The following is a 13,617-nucleotide window of genomic DNA, read 5'->3' as shown; positions in this document are numbered from 1 at the left end:
CCTCAACTGGCACACACTTCATGGGGTCGGCTTGACCTGTGGGGAAGATAGAGAGAGGTGGGAATAAAGGAGAAAGTGATCACTCCAAGAGAGAGGAGTGGTGAGAGGGTTAGAGAAGGAGAGGTCTGAGGAGATCAGAAAATATAGGGTGCGCCCTGCAGAGTGAGTCGGGCCAGATGGAAGACTAGAGAGAGAGAGATAAATCGCATAGGTTGCGAAAAAGAAGTCCTGAAGAAGGGCTGGTAGCATCCAGGTGGATGTCCAAGTCTCAGAGGAGGAGGAGTTGAGAGGTAGAGGCAAGGAGCGAGGAGAGGTCAGCCCACTCAGGAAGAGGGTGACCTGGCCAGGTGGCCTGTAGATCGTGGCCACAGTGAGAGAGAGGCCAGAAGAGATAAACCCCTGCAGACCAGGCATTCAAAGGAGGAGTACTCCTGCATTGGAATGGTCGAAGCAGGGAACCACTCTGGGAAAATCAAGGCTAGACCCCCACCGGGATGGTTGGTTCTGGGTTAGGAGAGGATCTTGCAGCCATCGGGAAGGAGTGTCAAAACTCATGACAGAGCTGGCCGTGAACTAAGTCTCGGTGAGATGGAGTACATCCAAATCAGGCTCTTCCAGGAGACGGCAGATGTCAGAGGAGTGTTTGACAGCTGAATGAGAGTGGAGACTAGCGATGTGGAGCAGGTTGCCACATTTGAAGGACTTCCGGGGAGATGTACAGGCCAGAGGTACACCCTGCAGAAGTGTTGGAGGTGTCTAAGGAGGGGCAGAGCCCAAAGATGGGCAGAGGGGGAATTTAGATAAGGCGGGGTAGTCAGAGAGGGAGGAGAGAGTGCCATGGGGTGGCAAAGGAGGGAGGCGAAAGGGTGGACAGAGAGGCAGCCGGGGGGTGTGCCAAAGAGGTGGCAGAGGAAGGAGGCGGCAGAGGAGCCAGAGAGGGGTAAGAAGGGATAGCAGGAGAGGAAAGGAAGTTGATAAGGCACGGGAAGGGTCTATCAAACAGGAGGAGATTAGCCTGAGGACCCTGGACCAATACAGTGCCATTTAAGTAGACATTAATGATGGTCTTAGAGGGGTGGAATGGGACCAGGAGTGAGGGCCTCTCACCAGTTGCCACCATTAATGGGAGAAGAGGAAAAAGAAGAGAGAACAGAGACCATATTGGGGGTTCATAGGCCTGGAGAGGGAACGACAGTGTATGTTGGTAAGGGTCTGTCTGGAGAAAGCACTGGTATTGTTATCAGCGATGGGGAGGCCTGGGTTGGAGACCAGGATGTCCATTTTGAGTTTCTACCTGCCAGACTTAGTGAGAGGGATAGGCTAGTGGATAGAAAAGCAGTTCGAAAAGATAGGTGATACCACGGCCCTGCATGACAAAGATGTATGATCAATAATGTGCTTCGATTGCATAATTGTCCTGCCGGGGGATGGGGAGGGAGGGAGTTGAATCATTAGCCAACCTACAGTATTTCAAGTGAACATTGCGAACCTAAGATTTGAATATGGTTTCAACTTGATGCTTATGCCGAATATGTAATGTTATTCCTTACCTTATGAAAACTAATAAAATCAAATTTGAAAAAAAAAAAAAAGATAGGTGAGACAGCGAGCACCATAGGGGGTGCCGGGAGGAAAGAGGAGGGTTAGGGAGAGGGAAGCCCAGACAGGGGAGGGTGTGAGGGGAGGCCATGAAAGGGGGGGCAGACAGGAGGGAAGCACAAGGGGGGGGACACAAAAGGGAGTGGGGCACAATAAAGGACAAGAACAGACCTACAAATCAGATGCAGTACAGAACCATCAGAAAGAAAAGAGCACAACAGGGAACCTAGAAGTAAAAAATGCAGATGCGCTACAGGACCAAAAGCAAAACACAGAGGTCAGCAGGGAACCTAGAAGTAAAAAATGCAGATGCGCTACAGGACCAAAAGCAAAACACAGAGGTCAGCAAGGAACCTAAAAGTGAAGAATGCGGGCAACTGCAATGTGATGCCACAAACCGTGGATAGCAACACAATATCAAGAACCGTAGAGAGCAAACACAAAGTCAATAGAGTCAACAAGGGACAGAACACAACAGGAACCTAGAAGAAGAATGCAGGCAATGCAAAGTAATGCTAGAAAAATAGTGGAGCACGAGACAGTCTCAGAATAGTACACAACAGATCGGAGAGGGAAGGGCTGAGAGGCAAGAGGAAGGAAGGGAAACGCAGGAGGGGGGACGGAACAGGATGCGGGGGACCTACGATGTGAGCGAGCGCACGTGGCTAGAGAAGCAAGGGAGCGTACACGGCCAAGTTGTGGGCTACGTTTTTGAGCACAGCACAATACAACACACCCAGATTTGACTTACCTGATCAGTTGCAGCAGGTTGATGGCTGCAGGCTAAGTGCTACCACAACGGACACCGGCAGACACTACTGGAGCTGTCCTTAGCCTCTGGTCCTTGACCAAGGGGGCTGCCTCGGCAGTGGGTGCACTGGGTGGCCGTTTAAAGAGCCTGCCAACCAATGGGAGCGCAGCAGGAGTGGGGAGGAAAATGAACAAGGACGTTTTGTTTTTTTCTATTTTTGCCTCCTGATACCTGCCTCGCTGCTAACGGCTCCCAATTAAAGATAACGAGCTTGCCTTTCTGTACATGGTTTCGGAATATTAAAGATCGTGGATAGTAATCTCAATTATCCACCATTGCCACCTTCTGAGTATAGGTGGATTTTCCCCCATCGCTGTGTGTTCTGAATCTGAGTGTATTTTCCCACTACTGTGTATTCTGAATCTGGGGGCGTTTTCCCCCACTCCTGTGTGTTCTGAATCTATGTGCATTTTTTCCACTACTGCATGCTCTGAATCTAGGTGCATTTCCCCAATACTGTATGCTCTGAATCTAGGTGCATTTCTCCACTACTGTGTGTTCTGAGTCAAGGTACATCTTCCAACTACTGTGTATTGTGAGAACCCTGAAGGCCCTGCTCACATTTTCTCCCTCTGGATCCTTTGCTCAGGTGGCCAGGGAGGGGCCATCATGCTTGGATCCCGACCCTGGGAGCAGACCAGCGAGGGAGGATCACCTCAGTAGGGGTTCCTTTGGGAGTGAAAGAGGGATGCCTGAGGGTAAGACATTCCCAACATATAGTGGGACGAGGAAGAGGTGACCGAGAGGTAGAAAGATTACCTAAGGAACAAGTACTGGGAGGAGGAAGATGAAGGAAGAGGCCTACTACACTACACCATTAGGCTGTCCCTTTATCGAGGTTAGGCAGAGTCAGGCACTTGACAGCAGTTACACACCTGCACTCTGTTAAATACCATTCCAGGACTGACCAGGAGAAAAGGCGTCCCAAGGGTCAGGCATGTCCTGTTAATTGGCCCAATGAGAGTTAGGCAAGGGAGGCAAAGGACTCACACCTGAACCCCCTTAAGAGACCTCAGATGTATAAAAGGTGGGGCATTCAGCAGTGGAACGAGCAGCAGTTGGCAGAGCAGTAGGGAGGCTGTGTGGCTGAGTCCAGCAGGGGATCCCTTCACAGTCCCAAGCCAGTTTTGCCAGGAAAAGCAAAGCGAGCTGTGGGTGCTGGATAGAACGTGGGGGCTGAAGAGCAGGTGGCTGCAGCTGGAGGAGCCTGAAGGATCCAGAGAAGAACAGGACGCTGAGACGCTGAGGCAGTGTGTCTGAGGGGTTGCAGCATGGCGAGGGAGCCGTGTCTCCAGGGACAATGCTGTATACTGTTGGTCCCCTGGGAGGTGTCCAGGTCCCAGAGGTGTATGAGGGGCAGGTGGTGAGACCCTAACCTTGATGCTAAAGACTAATGAGTCTGCTTGCCAGCGCTGCGCTACCTGGTGAGTTTCAATGAAAGGGAGAAACTCAGTAGCAGTGGGAGGCTAGAGCGTTAGAAGAGAAAAGTGCAAGCGGCACGACAGTGAAAGAGAGAAAAAGAAATAAAAAGGTACGCGATCAGGGCGAAAGAATCAAAAAAAGGAAACAGTGTGAATTGTTAAGAAAAGGAAGAAACAAGAGGAGCGACCCAGAAAGAAAGTCAAATGAAAGTTTTAAAGGTGCGAGCAGCACGAAACGAAAAGGGAAAAGAAAGAAAAGCGTGCAAGCGGCATGAGGAGAGGAAGACAGTAGAAGTGTGCTAGTGGCACGGAAAGGCAGAAGGTGCCAAAGGAAAGTGTGCAAATAGTAAGGAAAGGCAGAAGGTGCCAGAAGAAAGAAAGAGAAAGAGTCCAAAGAAAGGGGACATATAGAGTGGTCCTGCATGGGGGGGGGGAGAAATAAAGGCCCTTTGTTCTCGAAAGTCTCCGATATTGTCCCAGCGTTGCAAAGAGGAGGAAGGGAAGGGAACCCTGATAGGCCCAAACAAACGTTAAGCATTAAGATGCTTGGGTGAGGGAACCCCAGGAGAATTTCTGACAACTATTTTGCTGTGTTGCAAGAGCCCTGCATGGAAGATCCCAAGGGCCCCCTTTTGAGTTGAACTGGCAAAACTGAACCTGATGAGAAAACCATGTGAATCTTGCCTAGTTTTATACTTCCTTTTGAAATTCCATTTTTCCTTTAAGAAGACACAATACCACATTTATTTCAAGAGTGAGGGCAAGCATAGGTTTGTCACAGACAGACTTTGAAGTTTCTAAGGGGAGTTGAGGTCCGTTGAGGGAAGTTAGGGCCAGTTAGGCATTTCACCAACCCTACTAATTTCTTAATAAAGGTTTTTAAACTGTTATACTTGTGTCTGTGTCTCTCTTGATACCATGCTTGCATCACAGTAATCAGAATCTAGGTGCATTTTTTTTCCACTGCTGCATGATCAGAAACCAGTTGCATTTTTCCTGTACTGTTTGTTCTGAATCTAGTTAGCCTATCATGGAACTTAGAAGATAGAGTAATACTATAAGGGTAGCCGGTCGATTGCGCTAGAATATCCTATGACTCTAGATCTTAAGGCAGCCTGGCTTCCACGCTTAGATGATGGTATAAAATAGCCGGTCTATTTTAAACTTTGAGTGGAGCCTTCTATAGTTGCTAGAATAGCATATGAGGGTAGCTTGTCTTCTTCACACAGACGATCAGATCACTCAGCAAGATCAAAGATAAGCTCAAGGTATGTATAAACACACCACTTGGGTAGACATCTGTCGCAGGCACGGTGTTAGGGAGAATACTCTCTTTAGGCTGAATTTCCTAACCTAGTGAGTCCCCCAGCAGCTTTGCTGGATTTCTGGAGTTTGTTTTTTTCTCCTGCCAAGAGTGAGACTCTTTTTTTTCCCACTCTTGGACATGATTTATGGTGTTCCTTTGACTGTTGATGTGTTTTTTGGGCTATGGGGTCCTTTACTCCATAGGGTCTCATGTGTTTTTACGATGTGTGTTACACAGCACCCTCCGTGCAGTAACACAGGGGTGTCATAGTGACACCCCACCATAGACTCCATACCCTGGGACTGACTACTGTCTCCCAGGGCATGTGAAGTCACCATTGGCTTTACTAGTCCCAAATTATTAACAGAAACCAGTACAAACCATCATATTGTGGACGTACTGGTCGGGGCAATTTGATTTCCCCAGGGTCTGTTAGTCGAGGGGGCACGTCTCCGTCCCCCCGGATCGAGTTTTGGCTGGTGGCAGTGGAAACTACTTTTTATATTCGACCGCAAATATTTCCCTATGGGATTTTCCCATTGTTCGAGGCTATCAACTTTAATTATTTAATTCTCATAGCCTCGGACATACCGCCGGTTTATTTATTTAATATTAATTCACCGGTTGGCATTTTTTGCCAGGACTCGATTCTAAAATGGCGTTTGTGTTCTCTTCTGTGACTCCAACCCAAGTCGAGCCCTTTGTTCCACTTTTTGGCGGGCTTCTCCACAGAAGCCTCCAAAAGTGGTGCCACTCTGTCTGGGTACCACATGGGGTGTGGGAGGGGGTTTAGGCACCCTGGACTGAGTTACCTTGGTAACTCAAGTCGCACTCTTGTGTGATTGGCCCAAGTGGTGAGCCGGCCGGCTCACCACTTAGCATGTTTGATGGAGAGCTGGGCTGAGTGAATGGGGGTGTGCTGCATAAAAGCAGGGCTTTGGGGACTGGAACTTCAGAAGTCACCACAGGACCTGAGAATCTGACGAGGGAGAAGCTGAGCCGACCTACCAAGACGACCCCACCGGTGGAGCCCTGCGGAACCGACTCACCACTTCCCGACGACAGAGAAGATCTCCCGGCTGGATAGGCTTCTTCCCCTGACTGGTGGGCACAACCAATTAACCTTCTTCTCTTCGCACCCCAGACCGGTTTGTTGTTGAATTGCCCGTGCCAAGCACCCCGGCAACCGGATAGCCACTTACCACTGGACCGCGAATCAACGGACCGCTCCTTGTACCTGAGAAACTCCGCGGCTGGTTTCTTCGCTGGCAGTGCAACGGACTCCCGTCTTCCTCCCCGACGAGATCTTCTCTTCCCCCGGACGAAGCACCGACTTGCATCCGCTGCCAGGAACCACTGCCCCCGCTGGAGTATTCTCACCACTTTAAGGTACCGTGTCCGCCAGGCCTCCCTTTCTAAAGATTGCTACAAGGTAATAATAACCCCTTAACCTTCTGGACTGGGCTGGCCGTCTTCACCCTCTAACTGGTCTCTTTCTTTGGTCCAGCTCTTTTTGAACCTTTTCAAGACTTTTGTGCACTGCAACCGTGTGACCTTGGACAAATTTCGTTTCGATCCTCTTGAAGCGGATCCGGCCTACTGACTCTAAGAGAAGACTGGCGAGCATCTTGCAGAGGCATGGCATGGGTTTGTAGTGATCTGCACACAAAAACTGTGACCCAGGAGGACAGGGCGGGGGAAGAAGGTGAGGCAGGGAGGAATTGCAGCCTGCTCTGCTTCTGCCATCTGTCTCATGGTAAGGACTGGCACTGGATGGCTCCCTCGTAGGCATTCCAATCCCAGCTGAGAGGTGGTTACGTCCCCTCTTGACAAGGCCTGGATATTAGCCTCGTCACAGAAATTGGTCTCTGGCCTGCTGTGAAACATTGGTCTCAGAGCATTGTAAAACAAGTACAAAGGAATCTTGATAGCAGCTAAAAACAGCACAAATTTAGTAAACCAATGTCACCACTCTGCCTTGACAAAGTTCTATTGACGTGGATCATGGCGGAGTATATATACATTTTGTGCCCCGACCATATTAGCATATACACGTACAGTTGAAACAACCTCAAAAGTCAGTTGGTGAATTTATATTTTAATGTGGACTTTTTAAAACTTCAAACGTAAAAATACTCTTAATTTTTAATGTAGATTTTAAAGTAACTCAAAAATGATTTAGAATTATTTGGACAGCTTTCTTTGGACGAAAAAACAAACAAACAAAAAGGAAAAAGGCAGAAGTGTCTCCTGGAAATCAGCCTAGAACCCCACTCAATGCATGTAACCCCATTGCATACCTGCTGCGCTGTTCCCTTCTCTGCTCTCTTCTCCTTTAAGTTTCTCCCTCTTAAGAAGCCTTTTGTTCTCCCAACATGCATTTATTTACCTGCAGAAATGTGGTTTTTTGGTTTACCGCTTTGAACCTGTGTCAGCAAAGTCTCTAGTGTATCCATAGTGTAGCAGAAAGCCAACCTGACACACGTCTTCTATGCATAGTTATTCGGAAATGGTAGCTGCTGAAATGCCTGCTGCTAGTCTGATTGCTAACGTTAATGGGCAGCGTTTTAAGGATAGCGTTTAAAAAAAATACTTTTCATTTATTAGGAAGAAAAATAAAACAGGAAAAAAGTGTACAATAAGTATGCACAGGTAGAAAAGTATTTTATACATTACAAATAAACAAATTGTATAATTGCTTTAGGACCCAAATGTTCTACCCACCAACCAAAAAAGGGTAATATATTCCTTAATGTATACGTTCAGTACAATATAAACATCAGGGAAAGAACAGAATGTTAATTGGTATCTCTCCTCTTAAATTTCAATTTCCTCACAATTTGCATTGTTTAGGTAGGCATGTTTTAAATCATAATTTTCATTTTAAGAACGCAAAAGGAGTAATGATTGGGTGCGAACCCAAATTTCTTTTTAGTCATTTGTTTATATCAATACTAGTGTGAAAGCTCATGTACCCTGGCCAAAGTTTGTGAGTAGAGACATTTACAGAGTGTTAATATGTTATTCATAAGGAAACAGCTCCATATAGCAGTGACAACAAGTGAAGCGTGCAGTCTCACCTTCGCATGACTGCACCAGAAAAACATACATCTGGCCTTTTATTATAGGATATGGTTGAAACTGTTTGAACTGCCTATTTTGTATCCCCAGAATAACTGAAGTCAATGATGCTGGTTTGCATTAGCGCTCACATTCACATCAACAGCTGCATTCTATTGGGCTCTCAGAAACTACAGTTTAAGCTATTATAGTAGATTGCCTTCAGAGCAACTTGCTCTGCTCCTATTTGAACAGACTTGGATCATTCACCGCAATTTTTTACAACCGCTTGACTCCTTCAAGCCATCAGGAAGTGCCCATGGAATCGAGAAGGGGTCAGACACCACACTTAACTGCCCTTTAAACCAGAATACTGTGGTAGGTCAGACATAGGAGACGGACAAGAAGACATGGCGATTCAACACTTCTTTATTCAACAACTAAGGAAACCCCTAATGTAATTCCCTACTTACTAAGATGTGGGCCATACTTTCAAAAAAACAAAATGGTGCTCGTCAGGATGTCTTCATACATCTTAAACTGTCCTCTGTCAAAAATCCTATCCAACCTACTTCCACACGGTCTACAAAAAATAAAGATAAAATAAAAGTCCAAGCATCTGCTTAGTGTAGGGTTCACTCATCCCCCTTTTAAGGCTGGTTCCCTCGAACCTCTACCCCACCTTGAGTTCCAAAGTCTTCTGCAGATCTTCGGGGTTTACAAATTGTCCAACCACAAAACTCAAATGGAGGATCGGGGGGTGGATTCACCCCCAGTGGGGTCCACTTGCCCAGACCACTAGAGGGGGTGGAGGGGTCTTGCTTAGCCCCTGTCGCGAATCCTGCGGATACCCCACTAAAACCCTACCTAAAGTCTCCTCCCAGGTGGCCAGGGAAGGGCAGGTGCTTCCTGATCCTGACCTTGGGGCTTGGTATAATGCAGCAGGATCATCTGGGAGGGCACGAGGCCCAGGGTGGCAAGGAGATGCATGGGATGAGACAGTTTGTATCCTTAAAAGGGAAGAACCTTTTGAAAGGTACCAAAATAGGTAATGGCCTATTGTTATGATGTATCTGATGTATCTGAACCACCTATTAAACCTGGGGATGTGGGTAAAGCTAATATTACACGGCCCGCGGTAGCAGGCGTGAAGTTATGGTTAAGTTGCTAAACTCATAGGAAGACCACTTTTTCGGCGGCTTATAACTTTGCTACCCCTGGAGGAATCGTCACCAAACTTTGTAAAAAATGTATATGGCCGGATTTGAATTTTTTCACCAAGTTGGGCGAGGTTTCGTGCAGGTGGGGGGACAAAGTTATAGGGTGGTCCCAAAAATCTTTTTTTTTCTTAAACTGAAAGGGCAAAAACTGCACACAGCTACATCCCGAACGGCTGGACGGATTGGCACTAAATTTGCAGCAGGAGCTGGGGCTTGGGTCAGAAAGTGTGCTTTTGTGCGGTTGGTGGGAAACCGATCAGTACTTTTGTTGCAAACAACTGAAATGTACACCTCTAAAAAATGGGCGATATCTGTGTCCGCTCCGCAGACACATTTCCATGTTCGCTCCACGGACAAAAGTGTGATTGGCTTGCAGAACGACATGCTGTGCATCAACATTTTTTGGCTAACGCTGCCATGGTGTATGGGAGGACAGAGCGCCGGCGGAAGGGTCTGGAAAATATACTGTACGCTATGTGTTGGCAGCAAGAAGGAAGGGAAAGGGTGGAGGAGTGAGAAGTGATTCATGGGACATATGTAAATAGGTGGAAGAAGATGGAGGAGTGCCTGCAGTAATTGTGCGTATTGCGCCACTTCATGGCTTCCTAGACAGGGGACTACTTTGTGTGGTGATTGGAGGCAGCTGTCCTAACGGCCAGATAGCTTGTGCCGCGACCTGTTTGCGGCAACGTCTTTCTGTGGTGAGTGGTGGCAGCAGAGGTCGAAGTGGGCGGGAGTGGTGCTCCTATACTTCTTTTAATTGTGCTTTATCGTTCCTATACTTGTATTTTAAAGATAAACCATTCCGGAATGGTTTCGTTTTAAAATAAAAGTGTAGGAAGAACTTGAAACTTGCACTTTCAGTGCACTGCACTGGACGTTGACTTAAACAGCAGGCACATGTGTTTTGGGGTTTGTATTGTGCATGGGAGGGGGCATGGTATTGGGGTTTGTGGGGAGCGGTGCAGGCCAGTAGGGAACATAGTTCCACTACCTTTTTTAGTACACTTCGACCACTGGGTGGCAGGTGAATTTCAGAAGGGGAGTGAATGGCACATGACATAGGTTGGGTGGGAGCGCGGGTGGCTGTGCTCTGTGGATGGATTGCAGTAGTTGGGCACATGGTGGCATGCATGGGTGCATGAAGTAGCGGTGGGTCTGTTCAAGGATTGGACTATTGGGTGCATGGCGGAAGGCTGTAAGGTGTAGAGCATGCACTCAAGAGCCTAGGGCTTCAGCACACCCACCGCAGCAATGCCCGTCTGACTCTGAATCTGGTGGAGGGTGGTGCTTGCATAGTGTGGTGTGTGCAGATTAGTTGGAGTAGGGCCAATGTTGCTAACAGTATGTGGGTAGGTTGACAGTGACAGTACTTTGTGAACGGAAGTGGGTACGCCCATAGAATGTGAATCAAAGTGCACAGGGGTGTAGGAGACAGAGTTTTCTTTCTACATTACGGTAACTGTTGCAATTTATTGCTGCATAGCTCCATGGTGATGCGCAGGTTGGGTAGGAGTGCTGGTGGCAGTGGTGTGCATGTGGATTGTCGCAGTTGGTGACATGCATGGTGGTATTACATCATCATAATAAAAGTTTATTCGGAAACAAATTATCCATAAACCGTTAACAGAAAAAATGCATACATTACAAAAGTCAATATTACATTGTGGTGGGTGTGTTCAAGGCCTAGACTATTGGGTGCATGGCAGAAGGCCGTAGGCCATGCACTCAAGAGCCTAGGGCTTGAGCACACCAAGTAATGTATTTTTGACTCTGCATCAGTTAGAGGGTGGTGACTTGTACAGAATGGTCGTGGAGCACATTTTAGACGCAAAAGAGCAGCAGAAGTGAGCTGCTATGCGTTTATGTTTGGTTTTGCAGGCGAGGTCACTGTTAGAACATGGTAAAGTTTTTAATGTGTGGTTTGAGATGGTGCAGTGAAAAGTCACGCAGTGTGGGCACTGGGTGCAGTGTTTGCGTACTGTCAGTATGGAAGAGGGTATGGTTGAAGTGCAGCGTATATATGTGCTTGGATAGTGTGCTGAGTGCAATCTGCTTGGAGTAGGGGCAATGTTGTGAGCATTTTGTGGTTAGGTTGGCAGTGACACAATACTTTGAAGTGGGCAAGTGCCAAAACTGTCATATTCTTCCTGTTCCTCGCTGAATTCAGTCGAGTCCCCCTCCTCCTCACCTGTGCCTTCAGATGATGAAAGATGCTTCTTGCCCTTCTTCCTCCGGTCAATCTGCTTTTTCCGGAAGAGGTACGGCCTCCCTCGGGTGGAAGCCACTATGCCGCCTTACCAAAGAAGGCAAGCAGAGGATTCCCTCCCGAGGACACCTGAGAAGAGGAAAAAAGCCAGCTGCAGAAAAAACCTCGAGTAGAAGGTCCTTGTAGAAGTCCTCACAGTTGTTGACAAAGATGATTTTGAGAGAACTTTGGAGGAGTTCACCTTGTATGGTTGTGGAGAAGGGCAGAATGTATGACAAATCCAAGGAAGATAGTATTCCAAAGACTAATCAGTGGAGGATTCCAGAAACCCCGTAAACACAGTAATGAAGACGGATAGAGTCCGCGTAGAAGACCTGCAGCGGTCCCGGAGCGGAAGAAAAAAAGCTCTGTGTGAAGGCGAGACAGAGCGGTGAGAAGCTCTGAGGAAAAGAAAACAGGAAGGAGAAACAAAGCCGTGACGAGTAAACGGAAAGCCAGAGGGCAAGGTAAGAAATGAGGAAAGCAAACACCGGAAAGAATAGTAAACAAAGGCAAGAAAGGGGGTGTAAAGACACGAGAAGAGGACAGACCGAAAGCTCTACCAGGAAGAAAAGAAAACTAAAACAGCTCAGAGGAACAAGACGGGACCCGCGGAAAGGGCTGGAGCAGTAAACAAAAGAAAAGCAGAAATACAGGACAGAAAGACAAAAGGAAGAAGAAACAGCCGAGGATCAAAAGCCTGAGAGCTGAAGGTAGCACAAACTGAGCGTTAAACCTGGAAGCAAAAGTGTGGAAAGGGTTGCAAAACACCAAAGGAAGCAAGGGGAGTGGTTAAGAAGGGAAAAGACGGCCAAAGCGGAAAAAAGACTAAAACGTTGCAGAGAGCAATACGGACAGCGTGAAGGATAGTTCTAATGGCGGTGAAACCTCCAGGCGTTCCATAAGCATACGCGCCGGGATGAAAGGCGCGTGACAGTAAGACCATAGTATGTGAATGAAAGGGCAAAGGGGTGCCGGAGACAGTGTAATGTTTGTAGATTATGATAACTGTTGCATTTTACACTGTATAGCTTCTTCGCGGAGCGGAGGTCGGGTAGGAGTGCTGGTGCTAGTGGTGCGCATGTGCATAGTGGTAGTTGGTGACAAGCGGGCATGCATGATTGCATTACGGTGCAGGGAATATGTGCAAGGAGCACACCCACTGCAGCAACGTAGGTTTGATAGTGCATCAGGCACAGGGTGGTGATATTTGGAGAATGGGTGTGGAGCACATTGTAGATGTGCTACAGCAGCAAAAGTGTGTTGAAAAGCGTGTATTGTGCATTCCATGGTTATGGTGATATTTTCCACATGCTACAGTATTTGGTGTACGGCCGGAGATGGTGCAGTGAGAAGTTGTGCAGTGTAGCCACAGGGTGCAGTGTTTATATAATGCGAGTATGGAAGAGGGTATGGTTGAAGTACAGCTTATATGTGTTTGGTTACTCTGCTGTGTGCAGATTTATTCAAGTAGGTGCAATGTTGTGAAGATGTTGTGCTTAGGTTGCCAGTGACAATACTTTGTGAATGGCAGTGGGTAGGGGTGGTGCAGGCTGTGGTATGTTTGTGGATTCTGCTAATTGTGACACGTTTTCATGAATGGGTGTTTTATGGTGTGGGGGAGTTGGGTGGAAGTGCTGCTACGTATGTTACGTTTGTGCATAATGTTAGCTGCCCACATGGTCGCATGCATGGATCCATAGTGTTGTGGTGGGTGAGGGAAAGGGCTGTACTGTTGTGTGCATGGTCAAAAGCTGTGCCTAAGGATCTTTGTGGATGCTGCAATTGTGCATTCTTTAGCAGAAGTTTTGGTGGCCATGGAATGGAATTGTGGGAAATACGCAATTAGGTATTTAGGGTGTGGTTGACCGAAGGGGCGGTACCATTCCTTCCCAATACTGTGTCATGAGGTTGGTTGAGATGGAGAGACGCACAGTGCTCATCGTCGGTGA

General features: G+C 47.5%; 1 protein-coding gene across 4 annotated transcripts in view; it reads right to left on the bottom strand.

Annotated features, from left to right (window-relative positions):
• LOC138580898 (zinc finger protein 300-like) overlaps nt 1–13,617 on the bottom strand; it is a 290,853-nt gene that overhangs the window by 219,778 nt on the left and 57,458 nt on the right. The window lies entirely within an intron of this gene.

This window comes from Ambystoma mexicanum, chromosome 3p (genome assembly GCF_040938575.1).
Source record: "Ambystoma mexicanum isolate Mex_15411 chromosome 3p, UKY_AmexF1_1, whole genome shotgun sequence".
NCBI classification, from domain to species: Eukaryota; Metazoa; Chordata; class Amphibia; order Caudata; family Ambystomatidae; genus Ambystoma; species Ambystoma mexicanum.
The sequence above is the reverse complement of the archived record's forward strand: the minus strand, read 5'-3'. Positions and strand labels throughout refer to the sequence as shown.